At 39.4% G+C, this 19,030-nt stretch overlaps 1 protein-coding gene across 1 annotated transcript in view; it reads right to left on the reverse strand.

The window, feature by feature from the left end:
- syt1a (synaptotagmin Ia) overlaps window positions 1–19,030 on the reverse strand; it is a 173,385-nt gene that overhangs the window by 110,465 nt on the left and 43,890 nt on the right. The window contains exon 2 of the mRNA XM_040140620.1: window positions 3,760–3,813. The gene's annotated coding sequence lies outside the window, so the exon portion shown is untranslated. The remainder of the gene's footprint in view (window positions 1–3,759; window positions 3,814–19,030) is intronic.

Below are 19,030 nucleotides of genomic sequence, written 5' to 3' on the forward strand. Positions count from 1 at the left end.
ACCTAACTGAGATTTGCCCAGTGATTATCATCACCCTGATCATCATTTTTACAAGTTTTTGTGTTTATTTAGCACCCAAATCTTTAAAAACCCACATCAGGGGACTATTCAGCATCTATGATATTTTTAAACTGTGTGAAGTTAGCAACATGATTTATCACACTGACTGAATAAGAGTTTCTTGTCAGTCATTAGTCACTGCTCCATTATATCCCCAGAAAAATTCAAGTCGATATTCACGAGTGAGAAATTTTATTAAGTTCAAACCTTGACACATGCTATGGTTTTAGTGTATTCAGTCCCCACACAAACATAGACGGGTTCATACACCTATAAAGAAATAGGTTTGCTGTTTTACATCTCTGCACAGTAAAATATGATACACGGATCAACTTATTTCTGCCTTGGACTAAATAATCACTTTAGTTTAAACTCACACTCTCTGAGGACATGGCTAAGTAAGATCTCAAAAGTTGAATGACACGGCCGTCCGTCTCCATGAACTGAGAGAGAGAAAACATCCACTGGCAAATTCCTCGCTTCTTCTGTAAGCATGAGTTGTGTTCCTGCTATTTTTCAAAACACCAAACTTTTAGCAGTTAAAAAAAAATGGTAGATGCCCACTGCAGCAGCCACTTATTAGTTGTAAAGGTAAAGTGAATTTCAAAACGATTCAGCATGCAAACCTTTCTCTGCTACTTGCACACTGAAAATGCCAGGGGGTTACACAGCTGTCTGGGTCAAACTCAGTGAAAGACTCACAAATTAGCAGACACTAACAAAAACTACTGCAAAAACACTAGCAAATTACTAAATGGAATATAATCTTTTTTCTTTTTTTTTTAACATTTTCCATAATTATGTTTAACATAAGTGAAGGAACAATGAACCGACTCTGCAAAACAACTATATTGCCCTGCTGGAAGTGCTTAATCCCTGTCTTTTTTCACATAGATAATTTGGCCAAAGCCTTTCTGGTCTTTTGTGGTGTAGTAGTAAACAATTGTCTATCGGGATTATCAGGGGTTTCTGAACATGAAGCAACTCTAAAGGAGGAATAAAATCTCTAGTCTTTGACTTCCTTTTGGCAAAATGCGGAGCCATGGTAAACTGGGATTTTAACCCAATCATATGGCATGAAGGATGATTAATATGCCTGCTAATGGGAGGAGGCCGAGACATTTCTGGATGTGAGATCAGGTATGAGCCGTAAACAGCGGTGAACGCCGGCAAGTGATGGTGGGAAGTGCACAGTGCATCAATCACTGGTGACAGCTGGGACAGACGTGGGGAGCTTCATCATCAAGAGAGGAGTGGGTGCTCCTCTACGTCAAATCAGACAGTGCTGCTAATTACTAATCTCTGTAAATCCATATCACTAACCAGGATACAAGCAAAAACTACCATGCAACTCGACTGCTTAACTATTTATTGGTGCTCGTTAATCGGCATATATGAGGTCATAGGTCTTTGGGGTACACTATATTTGTAGCTGAAACCAGATTATTTCAAATGATAGGTGAATGGAGCAAAGTGAAGGTAGACTGGAATCAGGAGGCAGTGCTGTTCTGGCTACAGGATTAATCTCATTTGTTGAGGAGCCAATTAAATACAGTAAAGGCCAATTCATGGTTTCTGTATTCGCACGTCCACAATGGTACTTGTGATTGAAATTTCGTCGTCCGTCCAAGGACCCTGTGCGGATGTCCCAAAATTTGAGTCTGTGTGGACTGTCTGCAAATTAACTCACTGTAGCCAGACTGACAATTTTAGACAACCCTAGGGACTCGCCTGAGAAGGAATTACTGTGACATCTACCACTGGATAAAAGTTTGGATCCCCAAAGTATTGGTACTGCTAATGCAGATTTATGGCAAACACTGTTATGGCTACAGTGATCTTTATACACACTGTAAACCCATGCCTTCATCGCAAGCAGGAAGCTGCAGCAAATATATTCATATGCAGATTACCACATGACATTATCTTCGGACCTCTAGCAACTTCTCGAGCAGCCACTTTTTAAGTTGGCAACACTAAAGAAGTGTTAAATGTTACTTGACTGATTTTTTCTACCACTTGTCCAGGTCTGGGTCGTGCTGGCAGCAGCTATGACATGACAGGACTGGGACAGAAGTTCGATAACAACACACCACTCGAGTCAGGCAGGCCCTTTCTCCCCTTCACCGCCCCTCCAGATTTCTCTGTCATTACTCATGTAAGCGTAGAGGTCCCTCTAGTAGAGCTATGGGGTTCCCGACAGTGCCCTCCACAGGAACGCACGCAGAGATTCAAATAAAAAGCCAGACACTCTCGAACAACAGTCAGAGCCTTCTTCTTTATGTCACATCGAAGCAGGCCTTTCATTCTCCAGGGAAAACTCAACATTATTTCTTCAGGCTGAGCCCGACCAGACTCCAATGGATATAGAAACATTCCATAAAGGTCTTTACAGTAGCCCTTAATCTTACCCCTTATCTGGGAACACTTGGGTTATCCTACAGGAGCTGTTGTCCCTGCCATCACAGTAATATCTGGCTGAAGACCAGTGCAAGAAAGCCAAACGTAGAGAAAGTAACTGAAACTATGAAGAACTGTATGGGGTGCTAAAATTACTATGTTCATACTGAGCTATGAAATTAGCCTATATGTCAAGAGCTGGCATAAGGCGCACAAACCTAGAACTTTGTAATTTTCTCTATACAGTCCCTAAAGTAATTTAACTTTTGTCAGAAAAATCCACTGCATTAACAAAGCCTCACTGCAGAAATGCAACACTATAAACATGTCATTTACCAAAAAAAAAAAGTTGTTTTGTTATGGGTTGATTAATCTTACTGACTATAAGACAGTAAGACATGCAAGCCAACTGACTGAAGTGTGAAGCGTTTGCTCAACGCAAGTTGAATTTTTTGAGAGATCGGTAGGTCTATTTTAATTTCATTACACCTTTGAAGTCTTCAGAAGATGAACTATGTCATAAAACCTGCAGAATTTGTCTTCCATGTTTGTAATTTGTTTAAACAGTATTTACTTTTAAATTCAATGTCAAGCTTCTCTGTCTCGTAGTACTTAATGGAGCCTAAGGAATATCAGTAACACAGGTGCCTGTGTCGCTGGAAGAACCTCAGCCAGTGTGAAAATGATCCCTCTGCAACAGTTACATTTGTTATCTATGGGCAGACTTTATGTTCCTTCTGCTGCTAAACCCGTGTTCACCCCTTCTAGTCTAGTCCAGCCAGCTAAAGAAAGAAAGAACACAACTGTGGATGATTAGTACTTCACGTATAGAAAAAGGTTAATGCTTCTCATCCTTTTGACTGAATGGCCACTCCAGTCCTTTTGATCACAGCTGACTTCACTCCATTGAATTAGCACACAGCCTAGTGGGTTACAGACTCGGGGCCCATGTTGGAGCCTCAGTGGTGAATATTAGATTGCACGCCTCCAGATCTCATTAAAGGAAGCAACAGGACAATGTCTGCATCTCAAATGAGACCAGGGGCCATCAGGCATCCTCACTCCCTGTTGGACTTACTGATTTGATTGATATTGTGTGTATGTACCAGAGAATAAGAGCAGGACAACATGTCATTTTCAGTAAATATAATGAGGCCACTTTTATGAATTACATGATTGGGGGGGGTAATTGGAATTTGGGATTGTATAGCATGACATAAATGGCCTCCATTACACTGTCAATTACACAAACTGGTCATTTTAAAGACTCAATGAAGAAGTTAATGGCCAAGCACTTACAATATCTTCACTTAGAGGGGTTTCTTCCAGTCTTCCTTCCCAAATGGCAGCTCACTGAAAAAGACATATCATGGTGTCAGTGTCCATAGTGTAAATACAGCAGAATCTGCCTTTCACACATATGCTGCAGAGGGAAATATTAGCTACTGAGTAAAGACAACATTAAATTAAATGTCAACTGAGTCCACGAAGACATGAATAAGGCTCCCTTGAAAATGAAATTAGTGGCTCGCTATAGGTCTTTTAACAAAGATGTCCAGCATTAGCCTCACATTATTAGCTTAAGTTTTAAATAAAAACGACTTGCGCCTGAAGGCACTAGTTTTACAGTAGTTCACCAGTGCGGTAGCCATTAATTAATACAGTTGAGTATCCGTAAAATTTCCGAATGTCCACCACTGGGTGAAAAGAAGTACGTTTGTACTCCGCGGAAGTGACGTGATAGCCGATAATAGACTATTTACTGTAATTAAACTACTGTATATGCTTTAAAGTCCATCCTTTTCAAAAGGACAGACAAAAACCCTTTTACCCTTTTAGTTGTGTCTGTAAATCATCTGACATCATCTCAAGCAACCCTCATGTACTCATGCTCGAATATTGTTGATAGAAATTACAGCAGGTGTCCATGACCCATACGCTATTTAAATTTAGAAAATACTAACAACATATACCAATTATGCATGGCAAGCCAAAGTCTCTGTTAAATTTCTAATTATACAAAACTGTTTAGTTGTGGTAGAGAGAGAGAAAGGGAAAATGTATTTTTCAAGCAAAGATGACTCAAGAAATACTGGATGGGACAGATTGAGACCATTAACCTTCTTGTTCTTTCATCGTACAGTATTCAACTCTCTAAAATCACTTCTACTACATAAATAGCAACAATACTCAGTTTGTCATTCCAATTTTCCCTCTGGCTTGTAGTATCATAGGAGTACAGCTGGCTTGCCATGAACAATCGGTATATGTTGTTAATATTTTCTAAATTTACACAGTGTGCGGGTTCATCGACACCTGCTGTAATTTCTAACAACAATAACAATGTGGTGTGAAAAAAGATTCGAGCATGAGTACACGAGGGTTGCTTGAGATGATGTCAGATGATTCACAGACACAACTAAAAAGGGTAAAAGGGTTACGCGCAGAAACCATTACAATCAGTTAGTATGAGTCTGAACCACTTAAGTTGCTATAATGAAGGATTGGCTTCACTCGAACCTCAAGCCCCAATGTCAAAATGTTAGGTTTTACGATAATCGGTGACAGAAAATAGTGGTCTCACTCGCAGGAAGCAGATGACACACCATGAAGCAGTAATAAATTAACAAAGTATGTTGGGCCCGTTTAATAGGTCGAAAAGACAAACAAGCTTTATGAATCAGAAGAAAGTCGTGATAATTATTTTCATCATAGGAATCATTGATTCCATTATAAGATTTAATCTTAAATAAAGGTCATAAACCTTAACAAGTCCAACTCTGACATGACCAAAGCAGCATTGTATACTGGCTTCATAGTGTTACTTAATTGGCCCTTGCTGGGGTTCCTGCTGTTAAAATAAATTTGGGAAAATTATTGTGAGTAAGGGAGCTGGGGCCCTCCAGAGATGAGGTGTTACCCTTCTAAATTAGATGCAAGTGGGGTGGCCAATATCACACCATGTCAGCGCTGTAAAATTCGCATGCCATTAGGAGGACTGAGAACTATGATGTAATGAGGTAAACGTCAGCTGTAGGTCCCTAAAGTTTTCAATCTCCTTTTCTTGTAATTTACAAATTGTGTTTAAATAAACAAAAAACAAAAACAAAAACAACAACAACAACAACACAATTTTCCTCCCAATGTGGATGAAATACCAATTTATCACTTAATCTCTAGATAGAAAGATAGACCCAGGTGGAGAGAAAGGACAGAGGAAGTTTTGTCCTTTGATTGATAAAAGGCCGAAAATCAGTACCAGAGCATGGCGGCTGTTTTTCCAAAAGATGATGCCGTGAAAGATATAAACAGCCGCTAATTAGAGGCTGATACTTAACAGTAGACAGCAGGAGGGCTTTGAAAGCCAACTCTGTGTTTTTACTGAGAAGCTGTTTCATGAATGTGTAACAGTCATGTGGGTTTGAAAAACAAACGCCTCACCGTTGGCCCATTCGGATACATATGGTCCTAAAATAGAAATTCAAATGCCCAGGGATACCAGTCAGCCTCACTGGCAGTCGTTGACACCCAATAAACTAGGTGAAGAGGGCCTAAAGACATGTCTATTTTTAAAGTGGAGGGGTCAAGATTAGATTCTTTACCCTGAGTGATGGGAACCGAGGGCCCCACAGCTAAACTTTGATGATGAAGGCCTGAAAATAAGAGGTTATTGCACTCAAATTATATGCAGGGAATATGTCCTGAAATCAACTCTCATCTGTGTATTTTAGCCTATTTCATTGCTTTCATAGCTATTGCACCATCACAACTTTGGTAGCCCTGTCTTTCATTCTTTCGTTCTCTCTCATATTCAAAAGAGCCATCTTATGCTGCCCTGCTTTCACACTAATATCCACGGCAAACATTCATCCTGGGAGCCTGCCGGAGGTGAGGTCAAACATTATTATTGTGAAGGCTTTGTTGCTTTGTCTGTGGACTAAAGCTATCAGTCTCATCATCAGCAGAGGGACCAGGCTGGACTGGAGCGGCATATGGAGTGTTTTTTCATGTTACTCCCTTCCCCAGGCCCTTTTGCTTTACCAAATGCAAACATTACAACGGGAAGTGCATTAGGGCCAATTTTATCCACATATGTAGTTGGTAAATCATCTTATGCTCTAATGTCCACATTACTGAAGTTCATATAACAGTTATATTTTATTGATCTGTTGATTATGTGAGAGTACTTTTTTGTGCTTTACCACAAGTGTATAATATTCAATTTATATATGTCATTTGATAGTGCCTTAAGGGTGTTGAGCGTGTATGTGTAAGTCAACTGAAGTACAATACGGTGATAGTTAGTTAGAATTAACTGGACTAACTATAGTCAAGTTTCCATCCAAATTTGGCAAAAATTTTTAACCACATTTCCAAAAAAATTGAAAAAAGTAAATGGAAATTAACGTGCGTTCCATTTCACTACTGTTATGTGAATATTAGGAGCTGCAGCATCGACGTAAACAGTAGGTGGTGCCAATTCTCCAGTTGGGTGCCACTAAACCATTGCAGAAGAAGATGCCTTTTGGACTTGTGAGTATGATAATTTTCAATGCAGAAATCTGGATTGAATTAAATAGACTAGAACTGCAATGATTAGTCGATTAACAAAATAGTTGAGAAACAGAAAACTGAACGGCAACTATTTGATTAATCGAGTAATGGTTTCAGTTATTTTTCAAGTACAAATTACAAATATTGTGAGGTTTCAGCTTCTCAGAAATGAGGACTTGCTGCTTTTCTTTGTCATATATGAGAGAAAATTGAATTTCTTTAGGTTTTGGATTGCTGGTTGGACAAAACAAGCATTTAAAGCCATGACCACGGGCTTAGGGAAACTGTAAATGGCATTTTTTCAATATTTGTTAACTTTTTTTTTTTTAGATCAAGCGACCACTGGATTAATCGAGAAAAAAAAAAAATCTAACAACAGATTTAATCTTAAATCTAACAGCAGAAGCAGAAGTGGCCTCAAATCCTGGAGTATGGATAAAATGACAACATCAAAGACGCCAAGTAGATGATGACTGTTGCTGTGCCTTCAGTCAAAGGTTTGTGGTTGATACAAGTGTCATACATCCAAGTTACCCAGCCTACACGGGCTAACAGCACGTCACTTCCAAATAAATACATGAATGTCATCATCGTAGACCACACAAACATAGTATCCTGTCTTTTTTAGCTATTTAGCTCACTAAGCAACTAACTAACATTTACTGCAAAAGATTGTCTTGCAAAAGCTGTTGCATCTTTTGCATGAAGTCCCCATTACCAATGTCAACAACAATACATTTTACATGACTATAATCAGTGCTTCTCAGATTCACATATCTGCAATTGAGATAAACAACTGACCATCCCACTGTCAATTTATCTTGCCTCTCTAAACAACACATCAAGTATTCTGCTGTGTATACAACGCTGCAATACCCATATGCAATAGGAAGGGCAGTCTCATGAAAAACACAAACACACAATAATAAGCTTAGGGTCATAGTGGTGTTTAGATCTCCACATCTATTTAATAAGAAGCAGAGGGGACCAACATTTAAAGAACAATGGGGGCTCCTCGGTTCGGCAGCAGGGACACAAAGCTAATATCCGGTATGGAGATATTGCCCCTGAGAAGCAAGAGTGTTCATCATTCTGTAAATCTCATGTCATCCTCTCCTCAGAGTTTTGAAGGCTGGATAGAGTTGTTTCCAGTGTCGTCTTGAAGCTGGTTGTTTCCCTTCCCAGCAGACAGGCAGCCTTGACGACAGCCAAATCTAAGGCCCACTTGAATTTGGCTCCAGAAATCTGGCAGGAGGAGGATACCAACCAGGCTGTTAGGAAACAGCCAAAAGATGAATACACCTCTTTTCTGCCAAACCTTTGCACAGGGGCACTTGTATTTTTGTGGGATGTACCAAGGGTGCCGTATGACACTGTCTGGTATCCCCCTGTTTTTGAGCTGTTTACACATCGTAGTGATGGCTAATTTGTATCTAGAGTGACATCTAGAGCTTCCAGCTCTTCTCTCTTCTCCAGAAAAATTGATTATGCATGCTAGAGCATGACGTTTTTTTTTTTTTTTCCTGGTGATTTGGTTGTTATGGATAGAAAAGTCAAAATAAATGACGACATGCACTAGCCCTTGCTGTACATACAGTGTGTCTGGTCCTCCTACTGATTTGAATATTGGGTAATGAATTTTACTCATCCGAGTCAGAACTTCACCTACTTGCAATGTGCATACGATGAAGGAAAACATTCTTGCAACGCTAAGACCTCCGTCAACAACATTAACAGTATTAACAACAACAGTTGCAGGACAAATTTATTGCAAAAATATTGTATGTTGACCCTATTTTGACCCTTTAAGCACTGTCATTTATGAAAGATCTGTACAGTATAAGTTTTCTTTTCCTTTTCATTTTAAATAATGAAATCCAAAGCTAGTACATCTTCTCCTGTACTGTATGTACTGAGTCAGTCCTGCATATTTCATTCCAAATCCTACCTTGTGAACTCAGAGTCAAAGAGCATATTTAGGCAGACCTTTTTAAAAATGATACACAGCCCTAAGTATATCAAAGAAAAGAGGACCCTTAGTTTTTCTCACGGTAGAGAGACATTTTGTTGTTTTGTTCTTGGACAGGGTTTAATTCTAGCTGATTCAAATTTCTCAACAATTCTTCCTTGGACATGACTACATGTTACTGAACTTAATGCAGGAGATGTCATCAGTTGTATCAAGCATTGCTTCTTTTACTGACAAACTTGAAAAAAATCTCAAAAACTATCCAAAATAAATGAAACTTCTGCCTAGAAAAACAACAGACAGACAACCCTAAAACTTTCCCTTACAAATAAGCTAGGCACAGTGAAGGTCAGACATAGTTTATTAATTGTATCATTTATACATATCCATTTTTATATATAAAATCCACCATCCGGCCAAAGCAGACAGGTAGGCTTTGATGCCTATGCACTCACGTCCAGGCCAGAACCTCAGAACTGGCATCTAACTAAGAGAGATATTTTAAATCTACTTTAGCTGAGAGAGAGAGACCCTGTCGGCACTGAGAGATGAGACAGCTGAGTCCCTTGCAGGCAACACGAAAGTTATTGTAAAACCAGCAGACCCAGGAAGTCTCCCGGTGCTTATAAACAGAAACACAGGAATAATGACTAATGAGACAAGCTCCCACTGAAGCATTTATAGATTTAAAATGAAAACTGATTTTTTTTTTTTCCTTTTCTGTTGCAAGAAAGGAAAGAAACCAGCGCATCTTAGAAAAACTGAGTGTGTTCCCTTCTATATACCTATTACAGTAGACAGCAGGATAGGTCATCGCACTTGGGTGCTAATGATGATGATTATGTGAATAAAATTTGCACTTTTTTTTTTTTTAATGAATTTTCATGATAAACAACCCTCTGTCACTGCGAGATTGTTAGTGTTCAAGCTTCATCTCCTTAGAACAGTAACACTGAAGCCATATAAGAATGGCCCTAGCCAAACTCATTTCCGCACATCAGTGCTGCTCTGACTCTGTCTGTCGAGGCCGGAATAATTAAATGTTTTGTTTGCTTTGTTTTTTTTTTTGTGCAAAGGAGAAAAGATGGGTCTCTGCTGTCAGTTACTATGTGATCTGGTGCTCCATTCTGGCCAAGCCTGTCAGTCAACATTTCTCTCTCTTGACATCAAAACATTTGATAATCGCTCTGCTACAGATGCTGAAGAGGGAGGGGAAAAAAAACAAAAAAAAAAAAACAAGAGAAACAGCCTGCTATGCTGTGATTACTGATTGTGCTGCCTGAGATGTCTCTTTGTCATCAGACTAAATTGCATGACATTTAACAATAAATTACATTTTGCCCATTTACTTAGCTGAATGTGCACCAGCCACAATCAAAGCCGAATGCATGGAAATGAAAAATGAGTATGTGACAGGAATATACGAAACAGGCGTATCCAGTGCGGCGCATCCATGGCTTTGGTTTAATTGTTTCAAAGGACAACATAAACTGATGAAACAGACATGTCACTGTGATTATGAAAATAGGTTTCTTTGGCAAACATCTGTTTACTGCTCAAACTACCAAAGGCTCTGCCAGCCCACTGCTCTGGGTTGTAGGCGGAACTCAGTCGATAAACAAATGTCTAAAGTTGCATGTAGGCGACCTCTAATTGAATATGACCCTCTAAAAACGTTTTTATTCTAACATGAAGTGTCTTTTTTTTCTTGTAGAGGCTTTTCGAGTGGTCACAAAAGGGCGAGACCTACTTAGCAGCACTAAGGTACCCATAGACGTTTCCCTATGACAAGGCCAGCAAACACGGATTACCTTGGAGCAGCAGACGGCTTCAATGTGAACATTACCACGACTCAGCTGAATGGTGCAAATGTGAGCACTCAGCATTAACTGAATGAAGTAAAGCCATTAAGGAAGGAGTAAATAAAGTGAACTTTTTTTTTTTTTTTTTTTTAAATAACAGGATGTTTGGGTCTGGTTGAGTGCTACAAAGAACTTCAATAACCGTCTGGGTAGAGTAGAATACCCTTGAAGTTGGCACTCAAATCAGACAGCATAATAACATTCAGATGGTCTCCCTGCATGATGATGATACAGCGTTGGCAAGCCCCGTCTCTCCTGTGCTTTGCCCTTGAATGATAAAGCCTTTACCCTTTGCATTTACACAGTTTCTTAAACTTCCACCACTTTTTTTTTTTTTTTGCTCAGTATCTGCTGAAAAGGGGAAAAAAAAAAAAAAAAAAAAAATGTCACAAGCATTATTTTGACATCCATTAATGTCAGTCTGGGCACCTGAGACACACAACTCCCTCCTAATGCAGGAGTTGAAAGGTAAGCAGACTTTGCATAACTTGAAGCCTCACATGGTTTATTGGAGGAGACAACCATGACCATGTGCGGCATACACTGCCGGGCTCAGTGGTCACCTCCCTGGTCGGGATGACCCACTTTGAGCCCAACATCGATCAAATACCCTTTAATTTGAAATGGAGCATCCCAAGTCTGAGCCAAGCCTGGGTAAGCTGTTTAAGGCAATGCTCTTAAGATTAAACCTAGATCTATAACACAGTTCCATGAGAGAAAATCTGTCGTTGTTTGAGTGATACACGACTGTACCTTCTAGACTGTGAGACGGCAAGCTAAACCTGGTTGCTGATGGGCTATTTTATAGTTTCAAAGTATATGAGCCAATCGGGAAAGTGGATCAGGTACTCTTTGAACTCCCTCTCCTCTCTGCTTAGGGGTGGCTCAGGACTCACTCCTCTAATCTAACATAATCAAAGTGAATGACAGCACTCAGAGTCTGCACTCTGGATGATCATGCATTATTTGGCTTTCACAGTTGCAAAGCGAATGTGGAGCATTTACCGTTGACACTAATTTGAGTCATATTTGGCTCATTCGCGTCTACAGATCTCTTATTATTCTATGATAACAATGTTTTTCTTTCCATTTGAACGTTTAGTAATAGGACTATAATTTCAGTGAAAAAAATTCTATGAGGACTTCAGGGAAACATTGTATTATATATTTATAAACATATACAGCCAAACATCTTGCCCAGCCGTCAGGCCATAATCCCTGGGTCTTATTGCAGATAATTGCAGTCAAAGCAGAGGAAAAACTCATTTCTGTCTGTGCAGGATGTCAATACAGGACATTTTTTACATCTTCAGAACATTATTTTGGCAGACAAGGGGGCAGAGGGTGAAGTACATGACAAAATAGCATCCATCTATCCAACATGTATATATAATTTACCAGGTAGTATAATTCCTCCTCATCGTCCATGTTATTGCATCAAAGACAGGGCATTAGGGCTTCAAGATGGTGGCTAATTAAGAATGCAACATAATCATGTCTTGGCAGAACGGGACAACTTTTCTGATGTTAATGTGAAAACGGGCACTGTTACTGCATGCAGATGGCACATGAATGGCAAGTTGAGAAGAAAAAATAAAGATCTCGCTGAGCAGGAGTCTTTTTGCCAACACCGACTTTCCCGGCCCCGTTTTAACGGTTGCCAGGCAACACTCATTAGTGTGCCTCACTGATGGGGTCAGAGAGAGATGGGTTGTACGAACCCAAAGTAAGACTTCTGCACAGAGGCAATTAGATCTCTTTATGGACGGTTTGGGAAGGAAAGAAGCTAAATATATACCGTGTAGCCAAATCTTAAACTGGCTTTCTGCGAGCTAGTTAAGGTAGTTAAACTTTCAGCCTTGCATATGTATGTGCTGTAATGCTTTGCATCCCTGTGTGATGTTCGGCACATTTAAGGAATTAAAGTCATTTTTGGTAAAAAAAAAAAAAAAAAAAAAGAAATCAGTGTATACAGTATGTCTTGATGTTTGGTTTCACTTATTTACTAACTTGATCAAAATGTTAATTACTACAAAGAGGAAATACAAGTTTTATTTATGTTTCTGCTGTAAATGCACTGGTAATTTGACTGGTGCAAAAATCAATGTGTGTAATACACGGGGAGCAGAGGTCAGAGGACTACTCTTTGCTGTGAGATTTGACAGTCTGGTCATATCCCCACGACTGGACCCAGGACCGAGAAACGTGTAACGCTGGCTAGACCGTCAACCATCGGGAGGTGATTATTCGCCATGGCAGAATCGTTGATAATGTTAGCGAGCTTCTCTGAGCGAAAGCTAGGAAGTTGACAGTACGCCTCCGAGCAATGCCCCGGCTGTCAGAGAGCAGTCAACTGCTGCCCACTGCCTTGGGAAGCACCCACTCAGACGCTCGTAGACGCTGTCTTCACAAATCCATCCAAATTTTGGCTTTATCTGGGACAATATATGCAGTAGGTACCTCATGATTATAGTTTGTAATACCTTACATTCTGGATTCACTTTTTATTTGTGGTGCGATTTAACTTTTATTTTGATGCTTCCACTCAAAGTTGCTTTTGTCTGCTTCATTTAGGGATTTTCTTCATTCTTCATAATACGTTCCAGTGAGATGATGCGTGAATTTATTTAATTTAGTTACCGGTTAAACTTGTGGGAGGAAAGTGCAAGATTTCTTCCAGTTGAGAAAGGCAAAAGTCATGCTTCTCACCAGCTGCATAGTTTCTGGTCTATTCTTGGTTGGTGCAGGAAATGTAATGTCGTCTGTGCTTTTGATGAATTTTTCCCATTATGTGGCTAAATAACGAGGAAAATTCCAGGGTCGAGGAAGAAGCCTGTACTTACTTGACACCAAAACCTGGAGTTTTACCAATGACTTTTTTGTCTTCAGTCCATTACAGCAGCTGAAAAAGCAGTATCCAAAATAAAAAGAAAAACGCAATAATATTCAGTGAAATGGACCCAGTCAGGGTCAATAAGAAGAAAAAACAGCCAGGATTTCAAAATACCATGGAATCATCTTGCTCTCAAATTGCTTTGTTGTCCAATAAACTTGTGTTTTTGCATTTAAATAATAACTGCTAGTGTTTTACTCTATCGCAGCCTTGTCATTAGTGACAGAAATGCGAATTTTGCTGTTTTATTGCCTTTAAATTTTGAAACTAGGACAAAAAAGAAGAAAAAAATATGAGAAAAGAAAACAGAAAGCCAGATTGCTGAAGGGTTATTGGAGAAAATCCACTGTTTTTAGTGTTTAAAATGGGCAACTGTGACTTTATGATAAGCAGAAATCCCTTACCAGCACTCCAAATACACGCACACACACAAACACACACACTAGGCCTTATTTAAATATACTCCCTTTGAATGGTTCTTAGTTATTCTTTTCATTTTGAGACTGGAGGGGAGAAAATAGCCAATAAGCTTTAAAGGGTATGTTTGCCCTTGTTACTGTGGGTACATATTGTATTTTTGATCCCAGACACATAGATTATATTCAGATCCTGGTCATTAGTTTCAGAGTAAGTGCTGGGTATTTTGCAGTTAAGAGTAGAAAAAAAAAAAAATCCAATTTTGCGCTCATCCTATTCGCCAGTTTCTTTCTTTGGGAATCTTTCAGGTGGCCTGCCTAATGAGCTCCCATGAAATTTGGTTTTCACACCAGACAATATACCTCATTGTGGCCCGGGCCAACATTTATTTCTGCTCTACCCTCCACCCTTAGTGCATGCACATGCTTTCACACGCACTGACGCAACGAGGCAATTTGAATTTGAGGAAGCTGCCGAGTGGACGTTTTCAATCATTACCTTGAAGCCAATTGATTTGAAAATTATTCAGATGAGGTGAATGGTCCTTTAGGTGAGTCAATTTATTAGTGACATGGGTACAATACACTTTGAAGGTCAGTTGCACAGAAGGGACTTTGATAACAGGATAAGTTCCGATCTTTTCAAGTCTATTTAAATACTTTGTTACTTTTAGTTATTGTAATTATTCCTCTTAACCTTACATATTTGAACTTTTGTAGCACAACTACAATGTGAAAGATGAGGGACAAAATCCATAGTTCCTGTTCCATCCAACTTGCGCTCTGAAGTTAAGCTGAAGCTGAATATGATGCTTCAGCTGCCCCATCTTCAACCCCAGCTTCAGCTGAACTTCGGATGTGCATGTTTCCACAGAACAAGGACTGTGGATTCTGACCTAAATCTTTTAAATCATAGGAGCTCCACAATGTATAGTATTGCTTCATGGCCAATATGGGACAAGTACGGAGGGAAAATTACAGCAACCGATAACTGTTTAAAACGTACATAAGGCATGTGAGTATTGTATTAAGACAGACTAGAAAAAATGTGAACATTTCCTTTAAGGTGGAAGACGGGGTGAAAATCATAACTTCCGAAACATTTCAGGTAGACATTGTTGCCCAATCTTTAGAGGTGAGATGCTGTTGAGGGATAATTTATATTGTATGCTTCAGTTTTTGTTGCCTGATAAAAATCTAACCATGTCCGTAGGGCAAACAAACGTAAAATCAGACCATAAAATACATTTTAAAAAAAGGAAAAAGGAAAGGAATTCTGAGGCATGATTATATTCAGAAGAGAAAGCTGGTGATATGCTGTATTTTTGTTATTGTCAACAAATCTCAGGAAAAAGCCGAAACCAAATGTGCATCTGTCCATCACTCAGTACATTTGCACCTCCCACTCTGTCGGTGGCACTCACATACATTTTCAAAAATAGCCACCAACCATGTTCATCATAAAGAGGGAACATGTCACCCCGTGCAACGGTAGCAGATATTTTTCTGGACAACAATGGAGCTCTATCACAGATTTGTTGACAATAAGAATATAACCAGACTTTTCCTTTGAGGTAACAAACTTTTTGTATGATGAAAATACTATTCTGATCTTTATGCAGCGTTTCACTCCCAGATCCCAGAATTCTATCCCTTACTAAAGCTGATCGACTGCGGAGTTGGCGTTGTAATGCATAATGCAACAGACTTTTTTGCCTTTCACACTGAAAAGCAGCATGTTTCCCAAGTCACTAACTACAGGGGTATTGTCATCAAGGTAACTGTCTGTGGCCCCAAGTGCCCTACATGCTTAGTTTTGGCCCGGTGTCAGTATTTAAATGGATAGACGAAGGTACAATGTAAGTCAGGACATCAGAACACAAACACACACCAGCACACACACACACACACACACACACACACAAACTGCATCATCTAGCAGCCACATAGATTAGACTGTTTTAATCAAGTTTGTTTGATGAGAACATGGTTTTACTGGGACATGCAGCTGGCAGTAAAGGACATAAGAATTGAATTAGTCCTGCTGTAGACAATACAGTAAACCTCTGAGGAGATTTGTTCCTGAGAGCAGCACTGACCATTTTCCATAATATTAAGAAAAAGCTACCCATTGCAGATGAGGATTAAAAGGTCATGGGCAGCATATTTCTAAAGCTAATCGTGTTTGATTTTGTTTTGGGTTTTTTTTGCAGATTTTCCCCCAAAAAATAACACAGATAGAGTAGATTGGTTATTCAAATTTTTGTCCCCACAGGCCCAAGCAAGGTGGTTTCCAGCCCTTTTAGCACAAGCACAGCTCAGAAAATTCTTCCATAATAAAAAATAAAGAAAGAAATAGGGAGAAAACACAACTGACCTTTTGATTATGTATCAGAACCTGTCTAGGCAAGTAAAAAACAATAGTTAAAAACTACAGAATGGTTATATTTTAGCTGGTATTTTTAAAATACACTTTTCACAAAGATTCAATCCAATTTTGTTTTTATTTAAACCTATAAATTCCCAGTTTTTTTTATTTTTGAAAAATAAAAACCACAACACAACAAGTCCTTATGTAGTCATTCATGGCCAAATGACTACATAAAAACATCCTGATTTCAAAGACTTGTGTAGTACTGGGAAAATGACCATAATAAATATAATGTGAGAGGTGTGGAGATGCTCATTTTCACAGCAGGGACACTTAAATTGTGAAAAAGGCAATCATTCACTTTGACGTGATTATACTCTCAGTTCTTTTCAGGGTTTCAAGTCACAAACCTATTTCCACTTCCATTTTAAGATAGCATCGAAGCCGGCAGGGTGCATGCAAGATCTGGCTGTGCCTAGTCACAATGGCATATTCAGTATTCTGTGAGTCAAGCTATTCGAACCGTTTATGACCTTTTATCTGTCATTAAGAAGTCAAAAGCACAGTGTCCGGCACATCAGTCTAGGAAAAATGGCCAAGGTCCCTGACAGCCCCGACCATTATTTGTCAAACATCTACTCCTTTTGAAACTTCTCTTTGAAAAGACCAGAGCTTTGAAATAATGAGGCAGTGGGTAGCAGAAGTTATATGTTAATGCGAGGCAATCAAAGTTAGCATAGTCTCTGTGAATGTGTTTTGATGTATGTAAAGGCCAATTCTGTGAAGCCTGCAAGCCAACCAACCTGACTGTGACTGATTGAAATGGCATATTACCACCTACAGTAATTGATACAGGTTAGTTTAGGGGCTCAGGCTGACTGGAAAAGACTCTAAGGTGAGTTCAGAGGTGATATCTGATCCACTGTCGTAATGATGCAAAAAGAAAAGTGCAGCTAGTCTGATTGATGACCGAGCCGTCGTCGTCTCGTCGTGACGCGGCTCGCTCTGCCTAATCAGTCGCTGTTGTTCTGGCAGAAGGGACTCTACCTGCCCAGCTCATGTCCATTATCCATAATTAACAGAGCAGAAGGCTGCAGATGAGGCAGAATGGCTCAGTATGGAGAGAAGCGTGGGTTGCATTGTTGCAGCTCCTCTTTCATCATTTCAGCAGATTCAAATAAGCATGGGAGAAAGGCCCGAAAACAAAACAAGCTTCCTTTAACCAGCAGCATTTACAGGAGAGTTTGTGAATAATGAGCATTATCCTGCTATGTTTTTGTTTGTTTCTTATTTACATGTTAATTTGACCTATTGAACTTATCATCACAGCACCTCCTTGAATACAAGTGATTCAGAACTTCAGAAAACAATGATATTACAACTAGTCAAAACTGGCGAAATGAGGAAAAGAGTGTCCAGCATAGTTAAGTGCAGCCTCTGTCAACGTTCTAGTCAACTACCTATTCGATGGTGAAAAGTATCGTTGGCCAGCACTTACAGTATTATCTAGAGTCCCTGGAGCCCCTGACTTTGAGTTCTGAGGATAATAATAAATCAGTGCTGTCATTCTCTCTTTACTTTTAACTTACTTTTAACTTTAGCTTTAACGTAAATCGCTCAAACACATTCTACTAAAGAGTTTGGACCCAATCAGAAAAGAAACCTCGAACTGTTTTTTTTATTATGAACTCACAAAAGTTTTTAGGCATCAATGAGAATTTGACCCTCATGTACCAGCAGAGCCACAATATACTATGTATTTGTCAAAAAGGGAACTTGAAAAACCTGTTGATTATGAATTATGACCTTAAAAGGTGTCCTCCAACATTTTCACATTTATGTGATTTCTTACTGAGTGAGAGGAGAAGAGGGAGCTTTGCATGACACTTGTACTGGTGAAGGATTCTTACACCACCAACCTACATGTACATTTGCTTGTCCAACCACCCTGCTGAGGCCACTAAGCTAGCACCAAGAGAAGCTGTGGCCGGCAAAGATCCAAGACAGCCATCTATCATTGGCGCTTTTGCAAAAAAGCACCAAGGACAAATGGAACGGGGCACAGCAGCTGTCGCCAAGTATGTTACATGTTGTTTCTCCTTTCCTAGCAGGTTTGTCACCAGTGCATCTGAAGGTAATCTCCAAATCCAGGTTGGAAAACATTTATGTTCTGATCTTCCTCTGACTGAGCCTTAAATAGCCCTCCCAAAGCATCTTACCCTCCTTTACTGTATTTATGTCTCTGTATTTAATTTCTGAATTTCCTTTAAAAAGGTCTCCATTCTTTTAATTTGTATCTTGATGTTTTCATGATGTTACTGTTTTTATGCTGTTCTTTCTTTTTTAATGTGTTCAATGCATTATGTAAAGCACTCTGAATGGCCCTTTTGTATGAAATGCTTCGCAAATAAACTTGCCTTGCTTGAGTTTTGTTGCAGTTGGCAAACTGTGCTTCGCTGCCAACTTACAACGGCAGGATCTCTAAGATGTTGTGTGTGTTGTCAA

The sequence above is a fragment of the Xiphias gladius genome, chromosome 2, assembly GCF_016859285.1.
Source record: "Xiphias gladius isolate SHS-SW01 ecotype Sanya breed wild chromosome 2, ASM1685928v1, whole genome shotgun sequence".
Taxonomy (NCBI): domain Eukaryota; kingdom Metazoa; phylum Chordata; class Actinopteri; order Istiophoriformes; family Xiphiidae; genus Xiphias; species Xiphias gladius.